Source organism: Fundulus heteroclitus, chromosome 5 (assembly GCF_011125445.2).
Source record: "Fundulus heteroclitus isolate FHET01 chromosome 5, MU-UCD_Fhet_4.1, whole genome shotgun sequence".
Taxonomy (NCBI): domain Eukaryota; kingdom Metazoa; phylum Chordata; class Actinopteri; order Cyprinodontiformes; family Fundulidae; genus Fundulus; species Fundulus heteroclitus.
In genome coordinates this window covers 29,172,980-29,191,190 of record NC_046365.1, presented here as the reverse complement: position 1 = coordinate 29,191,190, position 18,211 = coordinate 29,172,980, and the positions used below count along the sequence as shown (strand labels likewise).

General features: G+C 40.4%; 1 protein-coding gene across 6 annotated transcripts in view; it reads right to left on the bottom strand.

Annotated features, from left to right (window-relative positions):
• The window catches only part of mgat3b (beta-1,4-mannosyl-glycoprotein 4-beta-N-acetylglucosaminyltransferase b), a 68,599-nt gene that overhangs the window by 47,347 nt on the left and 3,041 nt on the right, over positions 1-18,211 (bottom strand). Inside the window, exon 2 of one of the 6 annotated variants that reach the window (XM_021308971.2) lies at positions 17,000-17,112. The exons of 4 other annotated variants lie outside the window; for them this stretch is intronic. The gene's annotated coding sequence lies outside the window, so the exon portion shown is untranslated. Of the gene's footprint in view, positions 1-11,583; positions 11,599-16,999; positions 17,113-18,211 lie in introns of those variants that run through there. One more of the 6 variants, XM_036137353.1, reaches the window with a different exon arrangement.

Here is an 18,211-nt window from a genome sequence, read left to right as displayed (position 1 = left end):
CTTCATGCTGTTGAAGATTAAGACATCGTAACTACCAACGTGTCAGTGAAAAGGGGTCTGCTGAAGATTGTTTTCAACAGAACCATCTCAAACCGCATCGACACTGACGAGAAAACAAGACTTTCCATCAAATCTACCACAGTGCCTTCCATTATGCATGTTGCGTCTCCACATGGGTGCACTCTATGTATGAGGATTTGTCTGCAGAATTATCTCTAAAACAGTGCTGCTGCTGGAAAACAATGAGGCCCATTCAAGCCAGTGACTTGTGGGTAAAAAAAAAAAAAATGCTGTGTCACTCAGAACGAGGCAGGCTCAAGGAATTTGAGTCAGACGCAGACTCATCCTCAGTCACGCCCTCTTCTAAATAATCCTAACGTTTATATATCACTGCAGGCTATTCTAACACAGGCATGCCACAAGTAGTTGCAAAATTAAGCACTATATAAATGAACAAGTCCTAACAAATTCTATGAAAGACAAGACGGATTCACATTAACTCCAATGCATGCAAGTGGATTGGTGTAATTTGTAAATTCTGAAAGGTGAGGGTAGGTATGGTCAATAAAAAGACCCTCATGAGGTAAAGGTTCAAGGCTGAAACTTCATATAATACAGCACCCTGAACAACTATTAGCATGGATTAATAAAAAGAGCAGACTTTTTATTTTACAGGGATTGCGTGTGTGTTCTACATATATGTGTGTGTGTGTGTGTGTGTGTGTGTGTGTGTGTGTCTGTTTTTCACTGTGAAAGTAAATGTGTTCAAATTAAAAATGAAGAAGTGTTTTTCAGAACGTCACAGCGTCAGATTATGTAGCTGCAGCAAAAACAATTTTCTTTTAAGGCTTTTTGCTCATATTTACCAGGAACACTAATAAGTGCAGAATGTGCAATATTTCCCAAAGGTTGGAAGCTAAACGGCACCATGTTCAATTTAAGACCAAAGCGGTTGCGGGGAAACATTCAAAGCTGCAGGATTTCTCCCACCGTTGATTGCTCCGAAAATTGGCTCCGACAATAATGATCCACAAAAGGCTTCACTGAACTAAATGTACCTTGGCTGATTTGATTTTATTTAATTCTTGGGCCTGTAACCAAATGCCTGTAACATATCAGCTTCAACTGCGCTTCATGTTTGCCGGTAATTAACAAATGTGTATATGCTAAAAAACTGTGGCAACTTTAAACACTCCCGAACAAAAAACATTAGCGCATTAAGCCAAAAAGAAAAAAGAAAACATTGCCAGAATCAATTAAAACGTCATTTTGTGACATTTAAATTGCTTTGTAGAGCATGCATTTTTTGATAAATAATAATGACTAGATTCATGTTTTAAGAGTTTGCACATTACACACTCGTAAAACGAGAAATACACAATTTGTATGTATATATATACACACACAATTAACACATGACCATGCTGGGTGTACAATTTCATCAAACTATAAATGTCTCTGCGGTTTCTTATATCAGTCGACAATATCAGACAATGGACCCTTTCCTTTGGAAATATCTCATTTTACTTATGACACCAGTTTTAAAGGTGTACCTTTACTTAATGACCGGTTTATAAGGTAAGAAACAGCCCACTGATCTAGCTGCACCCCGTCTCTTGTGCAACCTCGTTGTTGCAGAGACACACCAAGCCCCGAACTCGCACGATCTTTATCTCTCAAGATTTCCTCACAACCTGACAGCACCTCTACGAAATGGTAGCAGCAGCTCAGTGACAGCAACTCAGATCGGCAAGTTGCCGTTAATCTACGTACATTTAAGATATCAGGCCAGCAATACTGGTGTCTTCTTACACAATCTTAGATGTAGTGAACAATGCATGAGCAGCTGGGCTGGGGCCTCAAGCAGAAACACAATATGATCATTATTTGACAATGAAGCAGGAAGAACAGGAAGCTGTGCTGCTCTTAAAAGGATGTATTGTTATGCAGGAAACGCAAGAATAAGCAGAACAATGACTGCACAATGCCTAAAGTGTCACTTTCTGGTCTATAGTGGCAGCAAAAGTCTAAAAATGTCAAAATTTCTGCAATATATTGATTAAATGATAAATTCTGACTTTAAGACTGTGCCTCTAATTTTGAATCCTAGTCTTCGTGTTGATTCTGTAATCTATGTATTTTTCTAATTGTACTTGGCTTCAAGGAGTAAAAAGAATAAAAGCCATTTACTCTTCATTTTGTTCTCCACCTGTGTCCCTTGGACATTCATCTCTTTTGCGAGAGGTATTATCTGAGCCTAAGAGTGTCACAATTGGCAACATTGTTGATTCTAATCAATCTTTATATTTTGTGTGCAGTTTGTCTAAATAAATTTGTAACCAGTTAAATGGCGGATTAGCGATCAAAAGAGTTAACGGGTTAGTGAGTTTGAGAAGTGTGAGTATTATATTTGATATATATATTATATATATATATATATATATATATATATATATCAACCACATAATAAAAACAAACTTTTCAAGGGATTTCAACATAAGTGAATGAATAAAAGAAGACAATTTTTAATGGTGGAGCATTAATGAAATGCATTTCGGATCACTGTCAATGTCACAAAAAAAGGACAGAGAACTTTCTATTTACATCAAAATACGGACTTTGAAGAAAAACAATTAAAAGAAAATGTCCCTGAAAATTAAACAGCCTTACCAAATGTTGTGCAATTTGTATAAAGACAGCCAAAACTATGCAAAGATAAACTAAATGTAAAATGTCACGGGACCCAGGAGGGTTAAGGAGTTTATGGCAAAGTTTAGAGTAAAAAAAGCCAAATATTAAAATGTTTTCTTTAGTTCATTATGAATCACTTGATAAGTTAAATACCTGGAGCATACTTTTTCTCCTTTCAAAAACCTGGTGAATGGTAGGTCTTGAGAGAAGGTCCAGGATTTGTGAAGTACAGTGATGCACTCAGAGTGGCAGCACTTCTCACTAAAGTGAGTTAGTGTAGCAGAAGCATAGACTTAAAGCACTTTAAATTGTGCAATGTCAAATCAGATCACCAAGATACTTCTTTAAACTTAAAACGGAAATAATTTACTTTCTGTTGCGGTACAGTCTGCATACCGGTTCAGTGCATGCATCAGTTCAAGTTTACAATTAAAAATTTGCTACATAGTGATTCAAAATCTCTCTATATTAACCTCCTAAGAAGCATAGGCTTTTTGATACCTAAAAAATAACCTGTTTCTCTTCATGCATATCACTTTCTTGAAAATTAATTGAGAATTACAACTAATCAAATGTATATGTCTGAAGAGGAGCAAATTTTGTCAGCCTTTTTTTTCAGGTGTCTAAAATTCTATGTTTGGACCAAAATTCTCCCGTCTTAAGAAAAAAAAAATCTGCATTTACTTAGTATTTAAGTCAAAAAAATAAAGGCAGAAAAAACAATAACCTAACAACATCACAGTGATTACATAAGTTACAAAATTAAAACTTTATTTTGCTTTAAAAATCTATAACAGCTTTAAAGAAATTTGTAGGTCCTGTCAAATTTCCATATACCCTAAGGGTGATACTAAGCAGATCAATTTAATTGCTTGGCAATAAGCTACTTTTCCACCTGACTTTAATGACATCCCTGTTGCAGAGTAAACAGAGTACTTAATAGCTGCTGTTTTACTCTCAAGAAAGGTGTGAACTGTTTAGATGACTGATTACACAATGTACCATCTGTTTTGTTTTTGTCTTGTAGCAGTAGACAAGCTGACAATGCTGTAATACCCCAGTTAACTCTTTGTTAGGACTCTTTAAGACAATGGTTCCCAACCCTGGTCCTCAGGGACCCCTGTCCTGCATATTTCAGGTGTCTCCTTGCAGCCACACATGAATTAATGGATGACTCAGAGGCTTCTGTAGCACTTTTAGACGTGCAGAAAAGGTCATCCAATCATTTGAATCAAGTTAGTTGGAACAGAGACATGTGTAAAACCTTCTGGACAGGGGTCCCTGAGGACCAGGGCTGGGAACCACTGCTTTCAGGGACTGTAAGGTATGCAAATTCAAAGCAAGACTAACACATGCTACATGCTCTGGGAAACCCGAGAGATTATTTCTTGTTCTCGGGTTGGCAAGAACAAGAAAAAAGTTTGTTTGGCTCTGTCTTTTCATACTTCACGAGAAGCTCAGCTGCCAAACTCCTAGAAAGTCCCCCCCACAGACAACAACACAACGGCACACAGAGCAGGAAAAGAGGGGGACAAAACGAACCTTGTTGTTATTTGCAACTGCTGAGAGACGGAGCCGAGCACAGGGCAGGCGAAGAGGAGCAACGTATAGATAAAAACATCTCACAATAGATAAGGGAAATGAAGTGACATGTTCAGCCGCTTAAAACCACCAGAGTTAATAAGGGCAGCAGTATTTAGATCAACAAATGCGTGAGACATTTCTGCTTTTCCTCCTTTAAACACACCTATCCAAATCATGACAAATCACACAGTAACAAAATAACGTCATTTGCTGGGGTAGTGAGGACTAATTTCTCGCTTGTCGTGCAGTATGTTGCAGCTTTAATAGCTCCTGTGGTTGCTCTCACTCACTGACACATACACATGCATTCATGTTACACAAGTGTCAATTTAAACCAAAAAGGAAACATTAATTGAAATTAACTTAGTTCCAGAATTTTTGCAAAAGTTTCCCCTCTCTACCCAGATGTTGAAATGACCAACCGTGTTGTGCATGGGAGAAGAGGAAAAGCATCTACTGCTGCGACTGCACAGCTCTTTTGTTTAGAGTTGCCATGTCTTCTGAGATAAAACATCTCTAAATATTGGAGTTAGCCGGTGTTCTCTCGCTAATGCATCAATGACGACGGAGACTCAACAAAGCAGCCAGGTGTGCGGGAGTGCACCGACTCTGATCACTCTGCCATGAACTGACTAATCAAGCCTGTACAGGCAACTGCAGTAAATGGAGGAAAACTCATTTTATATGTCAGGCATGTATGAGAAAGAACAAAAAAAAACTTTAAAACCTGTGCAAAGCTCCTTTAAAAAACACAAAACATTAACAATGGATAAGAAACAATGTAGAACATTTAAAATATAACAATAAAAAATAAATACTTAATTGTTTGTGCACTTCAATATATCGGTCGGCCTTTAGTAAAAGTAAATGTTAAATGTCTCTTTTTTCCTTGGCAAGAACAATAGTTTTATAAAACCTCAACTGTGTTTTAATGAATATATTCAGTGTTGAATTATCTAGTTTTGATTTGATCAGTCTAAGTTCAGTTTTAGTTTTGCACTGATACAAAGCTAAAGAGCATATGCTAACTTAACCGTCATTAGCAGCTACTTGCTAATGATGTTTTTTGGGGTTTTTTGGTAGCAGAAAAGGCAGTGTACAACAATTTAAAGGAGGGAGAGGCTTCTCTTTTGAAAAGCCACATGCTGGCAGCAACTGGATGGAGTTTTGAAAGACAGATTTCACTATAAATAGTGTTGTCGTACGGCAAGCTGTCGTGCCACAGGGTCCCTAAGGCACCGGCATTTTTTGCCAGTCACAATGCCACATAATTTCTTCCCATTTTTTTTTTCGGTTAACTTCTAAGGTTTGCCATTCGTATCTCAAATTCCAGAACAAGCTCTGTGCCTCCGGTCTCTCCATGTGCATAACATCGGCAGTGGAATGCAAAGCACGGAGCCGTTGTTGAGGGTTTCCTCCTGGCTCCAGCCCTGCCGGTGGGCAGGCGTTTGGGGATATGCGAAGAATAAACAGTGTAATCTAGCGGGAGGAATTCCAAGGAGATTCGGCAAAGAGACCCGGCAAACAAAACACAAACACACAATTTCAAAGCCCAATACAGTAAGATCAGGTGGCCGTGTCTTTCTGGAAGAGCCACAGCGTAGTAAGCAGCCTTAAAGAGGGGCTTTCCTGGGAAAACTGGCAGACGATTTTTTTGGGCGGATTTGCGGCCTCCCGAGGCAGCATGCTTGTGTTTGTTTGCTCAGTAAGCGCTGGGCTACTTTCCCAGATGATATTCTGTGCTGCAGGATAATCCTGATGAAAATGTCCATCCTTCCTTTCCCTCTTAAAACCCATACTTTATTACTCTATCTGTAAAACCATCCTCAAGTACGCAGTTTCTCTTCCTCGTGCACCTTTCGTTCACGCCACTTTCTTTATTCCCTTTGCAACGGTCAGTGACAGCCTACTCACTGACGTCTATCTCTCAACAGCAGATAAAAAAGATAGTCAATATGATGCTTTGTTACTCAGAATGAATCATAATCTTGTCCTCCCAACTTTACTTTGTCTCTCATCTGCAGCGTCTACTTTGGCCTTCAGAAAGTTGTTCCCTGTTTCTGTTTCTTCTGTTTTTCTTCCTTGTCTTGCACAAACAGTAGCTCAAGTCATACAGTGTTAAAAATACCAGGTTAAAAAAAGCTGGTAAATGAAATTTCTCCTCTTGACGAGAACATTTTCAGTTTAAAGCGGAAGAAGAAAAAAAAATCACATAACAATCAGTACAAAGTCAGTGTTCCTTAAAGTAAAACTGACCCAAATCTCACAATTGCCACCTTTAACAGTAACGTTTTCTTTAAAAGCAGGATCATATCCAGCTGGAATATTTGCAGACAGTGTCTAGTATTTGTTGGGTTTAAACACTTTACATTAAAGGTAAAAAGGAGCTGTGATGGTAAGGTTATGAATTCACCACGGGAGCATTTGCCAGTAAAGAGACCATGAGGATCCAAATACCTGCAACCACCTTAGTGTCTCATTGTGCAGAGGGCCAATTTGTACATTAATATTCTAACTCTCCATCATTTAAAAGTAGAATACTTAACCAAAATCTTTAATTTGCCAAATAATTAATCATTATCAAAATGTGAAGTCGTTCAGATTATTCTACATGATCCCAATATCATGAACCTTTTAAGAGTTTAACCTCTCTCGAACATGCTGGATTTGACTTTTTGCAAATCTGAAGTAAGATTACTGTCTACCTCCTCTAGAAAGTACACGGATAAAGTGAGCTTTACATTTACTAATGTTAACAGGAATAATTGCAAATAATTGTATCGAACACAATTGCTATTTGCCAGTCCCTTGAATTCATCAGTCTTTTAAAAATAAAAATGGAATCCTCCCAACTTTACTTTGTCTCTCATCTTCACTTTTCAATCCTGCTCCTAATTTAATACAACTTACAGACAAATCAAAAATTATTCAGAACCAATGCAGACTTAGCTTTAAAGTCATCATTCAATTCTACCAATGTGTCTCCTTTCACTGTAAATAATATTAATGTTTTGGTGTGACCCCAACAGTTTATCTGTAGATAGAGATTAGGGTGATGGCAAGGAGGCCTTCCAACCTCAAAGACTTTGCTCACATCTCCAAAGACACGACATGTCGAAATACCAGAGTCATTATGAGCTTAACATAAATGAATGTGTTTGACATTACAACACAATTTTATGAAACATCTAGAGCTCGCATTTGGGAACTGGATTTTTCCGTCGGGGCCTTTAGAGATTGGGTGGTGCAAACAACTAATGTTTACAAAACTGCTCCCTTTGCACACAGCCTCCAAGGCTGAGGGGTTCTGCTGAACTAACGGCTGAGACGTCAACCGGTTCTCACTGCCGGTTGGAACTTGTTTCTTACTAAACTATATCTGACTGAAAGTTTGGGAATAATCCATGAACAAAACAAAGGCCAGTGCACTGTTGACCATCCTCTGGGGTCTACCTGTCACTGTTCCACTGCCACACGAGTGTTAGTGTCACATGCTTCATACCTTTATAGGCCGTGGGCCAGAATCTGTAGGATGACTTTTCGTATGAACTGTCAGGGGGCAACTTTCTTTCACCGGGATAAGTTACTACACATAGCAGTGATCTCAAAACACCAATGTTCCCACGTTTTCACTTGCACATTAATAAGCTATTGCTGATAAAAAAATCTAAACTGTTGCGCTCCGGTCCAAGAGGTCACGTGATTCGATTTGTGCAGCTCAGCCAATCAGATCGCTGTATTATCAGCTAAGCGAGTTCAACTAGATCATCATGGCTGCGCCCGTAAAGGTATCGATCTCCAGCTGTCAATGGGCGAGAGGCGGGGTACAACCTGGACAGGTCACCAGTTCATCACGGGGCAGAAATAGTCCAGTCTTTTGCCCAATTTACTGTGATATCACCAAGACCTGCTGCACAGGTGTCGTCCTAAATTGCTCCCTGACAGTTCATACGAAAGTTGTTGAGGAGACATCCTACAGATTCTGGCCCACGGACTATTAGTGCCTAACAATGTCGGAGTACTTCATGGACGTGCCTCCTTCATTATCCGCTTAATATGTTTAAGCAAGACAGGTGGCAGCCACGTAGAAAACGGTGCCCTAATTTGTCAGCCAACGGATATATTGGACTGCCTCTAGCACTTTGATAAGACAAAGAGACTTGAAATTAGGGGATTATGGGTCTATATCTGCACATTCATCCTCGCTGAGATAAGACGACAAATTAAATTCTGGTAATACCCAGAGTATGTTTTAGTGGTTGCAGATAAGGACAGACAATCCTCCTATGCAGGGCGCACGGATGTCGCCTAAACTTTCTTCATAAGCTTTTTTATTTTTGGAAAACACAAAAACCATCTGCGACCCCTCCTTCCCCCCCACCGACAGATCTGCATATTCATCTCTGACCCTGCCGTGACTTCAGCTGCATTTCTAACTGGCTCCAGACACCTCCTATAAATTCTGCAACAGCGATGCATTCCAGCATTGCGGCCTCTATGAACACACATGCTGGGTCAGGAGCGGGTCAGAAGCATTTCCACTCGTCTTAGGGTCCCCCCAAGGTGTCCCACCAGTTCCATGATTGCAACAAGATACCGAGGAGGGGCCTGAAAACGTAAAAGGAGACGTGGATCCTGAAAGACAGGCGGCTTCTGTTTTGGCCCTTTGGTCAAGACGGTTTGGCTGTGTGACAACAGCATACGACACTGTGCGCAAGTGTTAAGGGGGAGGAGAGGAGAAGAGGTGGGGGGGTGGGCGGGGTGGAGAGAAAGAAAACCACTCTCAGTTAAGAAAACATTCTTAAAAATAGTAAGAAACATGGATGGACAAAAAAACGAGGTGGAACATAAAAAACGCTACAAAGCTCTTTGCTCCTGTGCTTTGACAGCAGCGCCGTGTCGAGTGCTCTCCATGCACACACAGACAGGCCACGCTGAGTTTTACCTACCATACTGAAAAGCCATATTTACTCATCACCAAGATAGGCTCTCACAAACCCTTCCGCAGAAAGCGTCTGTAGGCGAGAGACCGCAGGGTGGTTATGCAGTAGCCTTGTTCAACCAAACCTGCGGGCGTTATGGATCAAGGGTGGCGCTGGTGTGTGTTTTTTATTTATGCCAATCAAACAGAAAAACCGGTTAGTTTCTTTGCTCAGCTGGAAATCGTGCCTCGGAAAGATCGCACCTTCAATTTTTTTCTTGCGTAACCCGAGAGCCAGCTGGGGAACGTGTCATTTTGTCGCTTAAAGGGATAGTTCAGAATTCTGTATGGTTGCCTAGGTACTGGGTTCAAACAAACCATCCAACCACGTGACACCCCCCCCCCCCCTCCCGCCACACACACACAAGAATACGCAGGTATAGACAATGGATGGATGGATCAGTTATGCCAGTAGATAGCACTACGATCATTTAATTTGATATACATCCAGACTATTTGCTCTTCCTAGAGAGGACCATACCTGTCTTAAGTAACTCCAATCTGAAACTGTCGCCACATTTGCATTGGCCGGCTGTTTGGAAAGAAGCCGATAATTCTCTACAAAGGAAATCGATACGAGGAGGCAGCGTGCCACAAACAATTTTCCTGTGTGAAACAGCTACTAAGAATGGAACGTGTAAAGTGCTTCCAATCAGAGCAACTGCCTAACAGGAAAGTAAAGCAGAGCAAAAAAAAAAAAAAAATGTATATATATATATATATATATATATATATATATATATATATATATATATATATAAAATTGCGTTGATTTAAACTGCTATAATAGTTTTTGCCTTTCGTACCATTTTCCATTCATGACAGTTACTGCGATCGGAAATGCCTCTGTACTCTCAGAATGCTTTTCAGACAGGGAAATTATTGCTGATGCCTTGTCACTCTTTTGTTAATGAATACCAGCTTATCTGTTAATTACTATCAATTGCAAAGGCCACAACAGCTTAAAGGTGGAAAACAGTACCTGCATAAACTGCCGTGCTGTCAACGTTTTAGGAACGGGATTGTTTAAAAAAATGCTAGACGCTTGCTTTGGCCACGGCTCTCTCATCAGGCTACCTTCATCTTCCGGAAGCAACTGAGCAGGATTTTTAACACTAAACTAATACGTCTCCACAGTAAATGTTTGATGATGCCTCCTATATTCAGATTTTTCACAACTGCACAACGTAGACTTCAGGTAGGCATTTTAAACTGTTAAGATTATTACATTACCTCAATATCCCCACTTAAAGGTGCTTTAACATTACAGATCTTTGTTCTTACATTGTTTTAAACAACAGGAGGTGTTTGTAAATGCTCTCGCGGTCCCGACTACCTCTACTCGGCACTCGCCGCGCAGTGTTGCAAATAGGAAATGCATTAATACCCGGCACACAGCTTTCTAAACTGTATTTAAAAATAGATCCTGCCAATATTAAATTACAGCAATGTTTTTATGAATGAATTTGGAAACAACGTTTTCACCTGCAAACAGTGGCCTGTGTGTGAGGCTTTACACACACATAACTTAGAAACACAGCTGTGATGACATTTCAGTGTAATCTCTGACTTAATCAGGTATATCTCATTGATGTTCCAGGCCTCTTTTGCCACAGATTTTGACCAGGGGAACAGTTCAAATATAAAAATGACAATAAATTAAATAAAACTATTACTAGAAACACCCAAATTCATTCAGGAACCTCATGTTTCCCAGTGCCTATATTTTTAGTAATGTTTAACTGCTGGGGTTTTGGCCTGAATTAGGCAGACTAAAAGCCAAACTAACCACACATTTTAAAACATGACGCTTAAAATTTCTCAACTGCGTTTCCCCATCCCCTGCCAAACTGGTTCTTTTGTTTGCCGCTGCCGAGGGTCTGCTCTAGTTGCTGTTAAGAACTAGCACCATTTTAAAAAAAACCCACTGACAAGGAATTTAGCTGTTTTCAGTTCCACATGAATGGAAAAACCCCGCCTATGCTAACTAACGTTAACGTTGTCTACACAGATGTAAAGATCACGCAGGTCATGAGCCAAACTGCACACCAGGACGTCTTTGAAAACGAGATTATAAGCACGCATTGTGTGCCATTTTCCAAATATCTCATTGCCGAAGTTGCCAGCTTCAGGATTTAGGTTTGTACAATTGCTGAAAACAACAACAGCTGTGAATATTTAAAGTATATCTCACATGACACCTGTTATATTATCTCTGAATACCCCCCCCCCCCCCCGTTCAGTGACATGCCTTCCAACGAACCAAGCTCCCTCAGCCTCAGGAAGAAGTGTGCGTTTAGAGAGACAGCAGAACACACCAGTCCTACCTTTTAATGTGATATTTTTATCTCCACGGCGTGTCGGGTGACAGCAGGTAAGTGACTGGAGAACTATGAGCTCTTCACGCGTGACGTCTGTGACGCACTCTGACCGACTTAATGAGGGCTCTGAACACTCGCCGCCGAGACAGGAGATAGGCTGGAAAAAGGCTCCGTCTTCTTAGGCGCATTGCATACTTCCCGGTTCTGCATTTGAACACGACAACGGGATTTGCATAATGTGTGGGCAGAGGACGATTGTAATGCATGTATGTGAAGGAGATTCAACATGCGTTTATGTGACGTGTAGGCAGAAGAAAGAAGGAACGTAATGGGAACATTATACTGAAGTCAGACAAGAAAAACGCGTGCTTGTCAGTCTCTCACCAAGAAGGGTGCCATGAAGGAGAATAGCAGCGTGTAGTAGACCTATGAGTGTGTGCCCGCGGAGGCCTGAACAGAGGTTGAGCACCGCCTGATTCCCAAAGCAGCAGCTGCTGCATTCTCTGTATTCAGCTCAACATAACCTGTTAGCATGTATCCGTCTGAGCATCCTGAAGCCTGGGATGACCCCTCCAGAGAAAGTAAGAGATTACTCACAAATGCCGCCAATGATTTGCACCACTTCTTCTGCTGCAAGATGCAGTAAAACATCAAACACCGACGACGCACAGCAGAAAGACGAGAAGGTTTCAGCATGGATCCTCAAACTTGATTTGAAAGAGCAGGCTTCACAAAACATCTGAAGGCATTTTGCCCACATTATAAATGTTACAACCTCTCTGAAAACCGATGTTCAGAGTTTACACTAGAAAATCTGACTCAACTGTGTCAGCTATACTACAAAAAGCCACAGACAACCAATGCCGTGCCTCAGTTTCCTGCGAAAGGTGTTCATTTCCACCGCTTGTCTTAAGCTGCAATCGGCAACTTTTACATATCAGTTAAAACTGTCTGTAGCTATGTTTACATGCACAAAATTTCATGATCGCATTAAACCATATTTGGTTTAAATAATCGGATTGCACCGTTTTTATGGGCACACAATCAATTCATCTGATCATAATGTGCGTGTGTATGCACCTGGCTTTATTCAGAATAAAATCACTCTGACATGAGCAGCTATTAAATTCCCCTAAAAAGAAACCACAGAAGAAGAAATACTTCTGTCTTTGCTAAACTCCAAAAATAGTGATCAAAGCGGTATTATATGAGTTCATTTGTCTTCCGAGTGCCCCGGCTGGACTTGCACGATGTTCTGATTACGGTTTAAACTCACTTTTTAGCTCTTATTTTTTTTCAAACAGAAAGGTTTTATCGGGAGCCCTGACAGTTTTGCTTCCCGGTATATTTCGACCACTCAACAACACAGAAATACATCACGTTTACGTCGGGCACACACGGCACTCGGGTCAGTTTGCCACATTCGGAATAACTTGAGCCTGACAAGTGTTTACATGCACGTTGATCAGATTATCAATCGGCATAAACCACTCCTCTCAGTCGGATAACAATTTCATTCCGACTGACCTAATCCGATTGTCATATTCCGATTGGCTTGTTTATATGGAGCTTTTTATTCCGATCGGCTGTTGATTACGATTACTTTTGTCCGTGTAAACATAGCTAGCATGTCCTGACAGTAAAATATGAGACAGCTAATATGTGGGGCGAAAAAAAAAAAGCTTCTTGAGCTCCTCCCAGTGGTCCTACTGCCATTTGCAGATATACACTGCTCCCGGGCAAAAACATCCAATCAGAGCCAGGAGGAATGTCTGGTTCTGATTGGTTGTCACTGTCAATCGCTCTTGTGTATGAGCTGCTCACATTCCCATCCCCACACAGCACTACAGTCATTCAAGCTCAAGATTTCCTTGGACTGCAGCTGTGTGGAGAATTGGAGGAGAAACAACTTGCTTTAGAGAAAAACTGACAATTTCTGGAGTGGCACCTGCTCAGGAAACAAACAGGAGAACTTTAGCAAACAGGAGAAAGAGAACATTTATTGTTTCTCCAAGTCGGTAGATGAAGAAAAATCTGTCAAAAGGTTCGGTACCAAACTCTAAAACCTGGAAGCAGAATCAGGCGTTGTGTTGTTTCATCATAGTGTTCTGACCTGGTTAGAAAATTCAAGGTTCAATTCAAGTCGAATGTCTGGAAAGAATCAGAAAATCTGGGTCTGGAAAAGTCTGGGGGTTTAGAAATTAAAAAGATATGCAGGAGCTTCATATAACTGATCATAGATCCAAAAGAACTGGAACCAGAGGACCAATGAGGAGCAGCGCGGCAGGTTCTGCTGTGGGGGAGGAGCTGTGGAGGGAGGGCAGCAGTGCAGCAGAGGGAAGGTGCGCTTGTAAAAATGTTCACGCTAAGTCCACAGTTTTCCCAAAACTCCCTACTGAAGCGTCAATGCTTCAAGTTGTTTTTATATTACACTTTATATGTAATGAACTGAACTAATATTAATCCAAATGAAGTTGTGATGATATAGATAATATGGGTTTCATACAGTTACACAAACAGACTCTCCTGCAATTTGCCTTCATTCACTGGCGTTTCCACTACAGGATATCAGATGTCTGCCTCCATCTGCCTATAAAAACAAGCCAAGTCGTGCTCGTTTCCTGCAGACCTTCACAAAAATACAATACGCAACCTGGGAAATGATTCTATTTTGAAGACATTGACACATTCAAGCATTTTCCAATCTGAAGTTAGACGATTTTAAAGAACGGGGTAAAAAAATAAGAAGACCTTTGACTGTCCGGCCAAATCGAAGCAAATATGTGACCATGCCTTTTAATGCTTATCTTTTTTTTGTTTTTGTTGTACCAGCATAACAGAAAGCTAATCTCATCGTACCCTAGATCACCTCTGGCAATATCACCCAGAGAGCTTCTCCATGTGCCAGAAAAGCCATTTGGGTCAGAATGCAACCTGAGTCACGGGCCCTGAAAAGAAGGTCCAACATAATGCAAGAGCTGTGTGAAAGCATGAAAAGGGCAGAGAATGACTGAGTGGGAAAGGTGTGACATTACTGACACAACTAAGATTCATATAACTGATGGCTGATGAAATAACAGGGGGCTTTCAGGACTCAATCACCATTTTACGGATCGTTTACACGTTTAGTCCTAAGGCGAAATGTTCTGACATTTTGAGAAGTGAAGGTTGTCTCATTAAGAAGCAGATCTTCACCTTTCAAGACACAACGACACCGATCATCTCGCCTCTGTGGTGGGAAAAACAGACTTCAAGGCCAATGTCTTTGTTATCCGCTGGCCTGGGAATAGTGATGCAGGACGAACAAGCTGGCAGTTTGCATTTCATTGGCTTTAAGTAATAGTTTGACATTTTTCGGGACTGAACTTATTAGCTTTCTAGTCAAACTGACAAGGATTAACTGTATCAAGACAAAAACTGTCATCATATAAAGATCTGTGCTAAAAACAAGGTTTATCTGTCTGTCACAATTTAGATCTAATAGGATCTCTTGCAATGTCACTATTAGAAAGAGAGACTGACGTCATTCTGGGATCGGAGCTATTTGGAAGAGGTCACCGATTCATCCACCAATCCAGAATCTAGCCTATCCGACCCTTTGCCCAAAAATAACACAAAATCTTTAAATAAAAGCACAGTGGATTCATATATATTTAAATTCATAAATGTGGATTGGATCAGAAACCCCCAAAAAAATTGAATCAATAATCCTTAAAATCGGACTTGTATAAAATAAATCAGTGTTACATGATGAACACATTCTGCCATCAGAATTTCATTTTGTGCAATATCAGCAAATAGTTCAGTGAGGCTGACCCTTAATGTCGCAGATGTCGGCATCTGATTTAGATGTCAGTGGCGGACAAACTGAAGTACGCAGAGTCAGAAAGTGTTGCAATGGGCATTGAGAGCGGGAAAAGTAAGGAGATGGATTCTTTCTCCAATTTTTCTAGCTGTAATATGAAGTATGGTTTTCTCTCAAGTGCCTTTGTCACGCAACAATGTCTTCTTTTCATCCACTTAATGGACCCCTGTCTGCTCTGTAGATTCTTACCACGCAGGTGTATTTACCAGCTATGCCAATACATCAAAATAAAAGTGTAGCTGAATGAGTGCAAGGGACAGAGGATGAAATTCTACGAGTCTGATCTTAATCAAATGTGACAAAGAAAGCGAGCTTCAGCTATATGGCTGGGATTACCGAGTCTATACTTTTTTTTTTGTATGCAAACAGCTAAAAAGCCTCCTTCTGTCCTTCCCTTAAGGTCTCTCAGTCTCTTTTTGCATCCGATTATTCAAGCTATCCTACATATTAATTTGCATTCCATTTTCATACAAGTCCCAAATCAAATTTGTCCCTTCTTACGTGCTACACCTCAGTTCCGAGAAGCAGCATTTTTTTGTTACTACGTGGACCCACAGCTTTCCAGCCGGTCACATCTGTATCACTGTGAGGAGATAAGGCCAGCATCACTGCGAGATGAGATCTTTGTTGATGTGGGTATCTCAAACAAGAGGCTCGGCGATATCTGTCCAACTGTTTGGAGCTACAGGGAGGTGAGATTTCCACCGTGGCCATTTATTTCTTCTACCTTGTACCTTTTCTTCTGGTTTTTTTTTTTTTTTTTTTTGTTACTCGTTGTGCAATCATGGTCAGATAACCGGCCCCGTTTCAGTATCATTGCACCAAAACCACTTTTCCTTTTCATTAAATACACCACCAACAGGAATTCCCATCATATTATGTCAATGAACACATCAACCAACATGCGTTAGTGCAAGAATAGGGACTCATTTTCTATTGGATCTCAATCAAAGACATTAGGCCGAATCTGAATCAGCAGTTTGGTGTTAGTCAGCCAAAGACTCCTCTGTACTCCTCTAGTTTGCTACTATCCCTACTTTTTGACATAAAAGCAGCTAATATGCTGAAAAAGAAGCATCAAGAAGACTAAGAAGTGGAAGAACAATGACGTTTCCACATAAATTGAGTATAGATTTTGAGCAACGTCTTGCTATTTAAAAAAAACAAAAAAAAAAAAACATGGGAGCATATGGAACTTGCTCGTTAGTGAAGCCTTAAGACACACACTTATGTCTGGGAGCTGCCAAGTTTTACGGTCCCTGATACTGTCGTACAGCTCAGCCAGTTGTACAGTTATTGGCAACCAATTAGTTTTGCTGGAGAGGAGAGGAACTAATAAGAGAAAGCAGAAGTGAAACACATGCATGCTCCACAGAAACATTTGTCGAGCGTTATTCTTGCACAGCAAAAAAACCTTTCATCTGACTTCCTACAACCGCCGTTCCCCACATTTCCACATTTAGAAGCATAAGGATTCCAGCTAACTATCCAGCAGAGACCAGCTTATTCAACCTCACATATATACGTGCACTCCTCTGCAGGCCTTGAGATCAATACCTGACCCCCTTTGGCGCTGGCCGGGGAGCTGGAGCAAGCTCTCACGGGAAATTAGAAATGGATTCAGCATGGAGTGGTGGCAGTAGCGCCTGGGTTGTGTTTCAGTTGACTATCTGCAAGATGAAAATAGAATCTGTCAGCTTGGCTTGCAGCCGGCACATACAGGAGACGACCGCCAGGGGCAGAGAGTTTCAAACGTTTTGGGAGGTGATGTGTGGCGTGGTTTTCCTCTGGGAAGGAGGATTAAGCACAGAGAGATAAATAATGTTCACTCATCTGTTTTTTTTTTTTTTCAGTGTTTAAAAAACAAAACGAGAATCAAACTACAAACCCTGTTTCAATACTAATGCACCAAACCACTTACAATTGTGTTTAAGACAGGGCTGTTTCTATGATTGATACTCTATCCCCAATTTATGTGTTGCATTAGGGGTGGGCTTTAAATTCTATCTTGATATACTGCGGTAATGTTGTGATAATGATAAAAAATTATGATAAAGACTGTAACTGTCTTTCAATTATTGCTCAATAAGCACAAATACTTTCCTTAAAAACATTTCAAAATGCAACATATATTAAAACAAAATTCAAAATGTGTTTCATCAGGACTCTAGGTACTTAAAAGAAGTGCCATTTTTATTGCCAAACTGCATACAGTACCAGCATTTAACTTGATTTTTGAATTATTTGGTATCTCTTGATGCTCTCAATATACCAACAGTCGAGGAAATAGCAAACAACCCTGACAATACTGGCCGTTTTGGGGATTTTCAGACACCACTAGTTGGAATTTATCATCAAGAAAAATCCAAATTCTTATCATAAGAAAGCTTTCATGATAACGATACGATAAAGGCCCAGCCCTATGTTGTACGGATGTTTTTTTTTACGCTGTGTATGACTCTGGCGTTGTTCTCACTGTAGGTCTTTATGTTCAATTTGGATTTTTTGCTGGAATCTGACTTTTTTTCCCCGTGGTCATTCACAAACTAATTTAATGCAACCTCCATCAGACTTCTGTCTGAATGGTTCAAGACCCTAAAGCGACCTGCATGCGCAGATACCAGAAGGAGAGAACAGTCGTCACAAAGCAATGCACTGTTTACGGAAGTGACGACGGAGGTAACTGTTACTAGAAGTGTTCAATAAACCTTTGTTTAAAAAAAACACACATAATAGTGGATACTGGCGTCTCTTTGTTATTATGAAGTT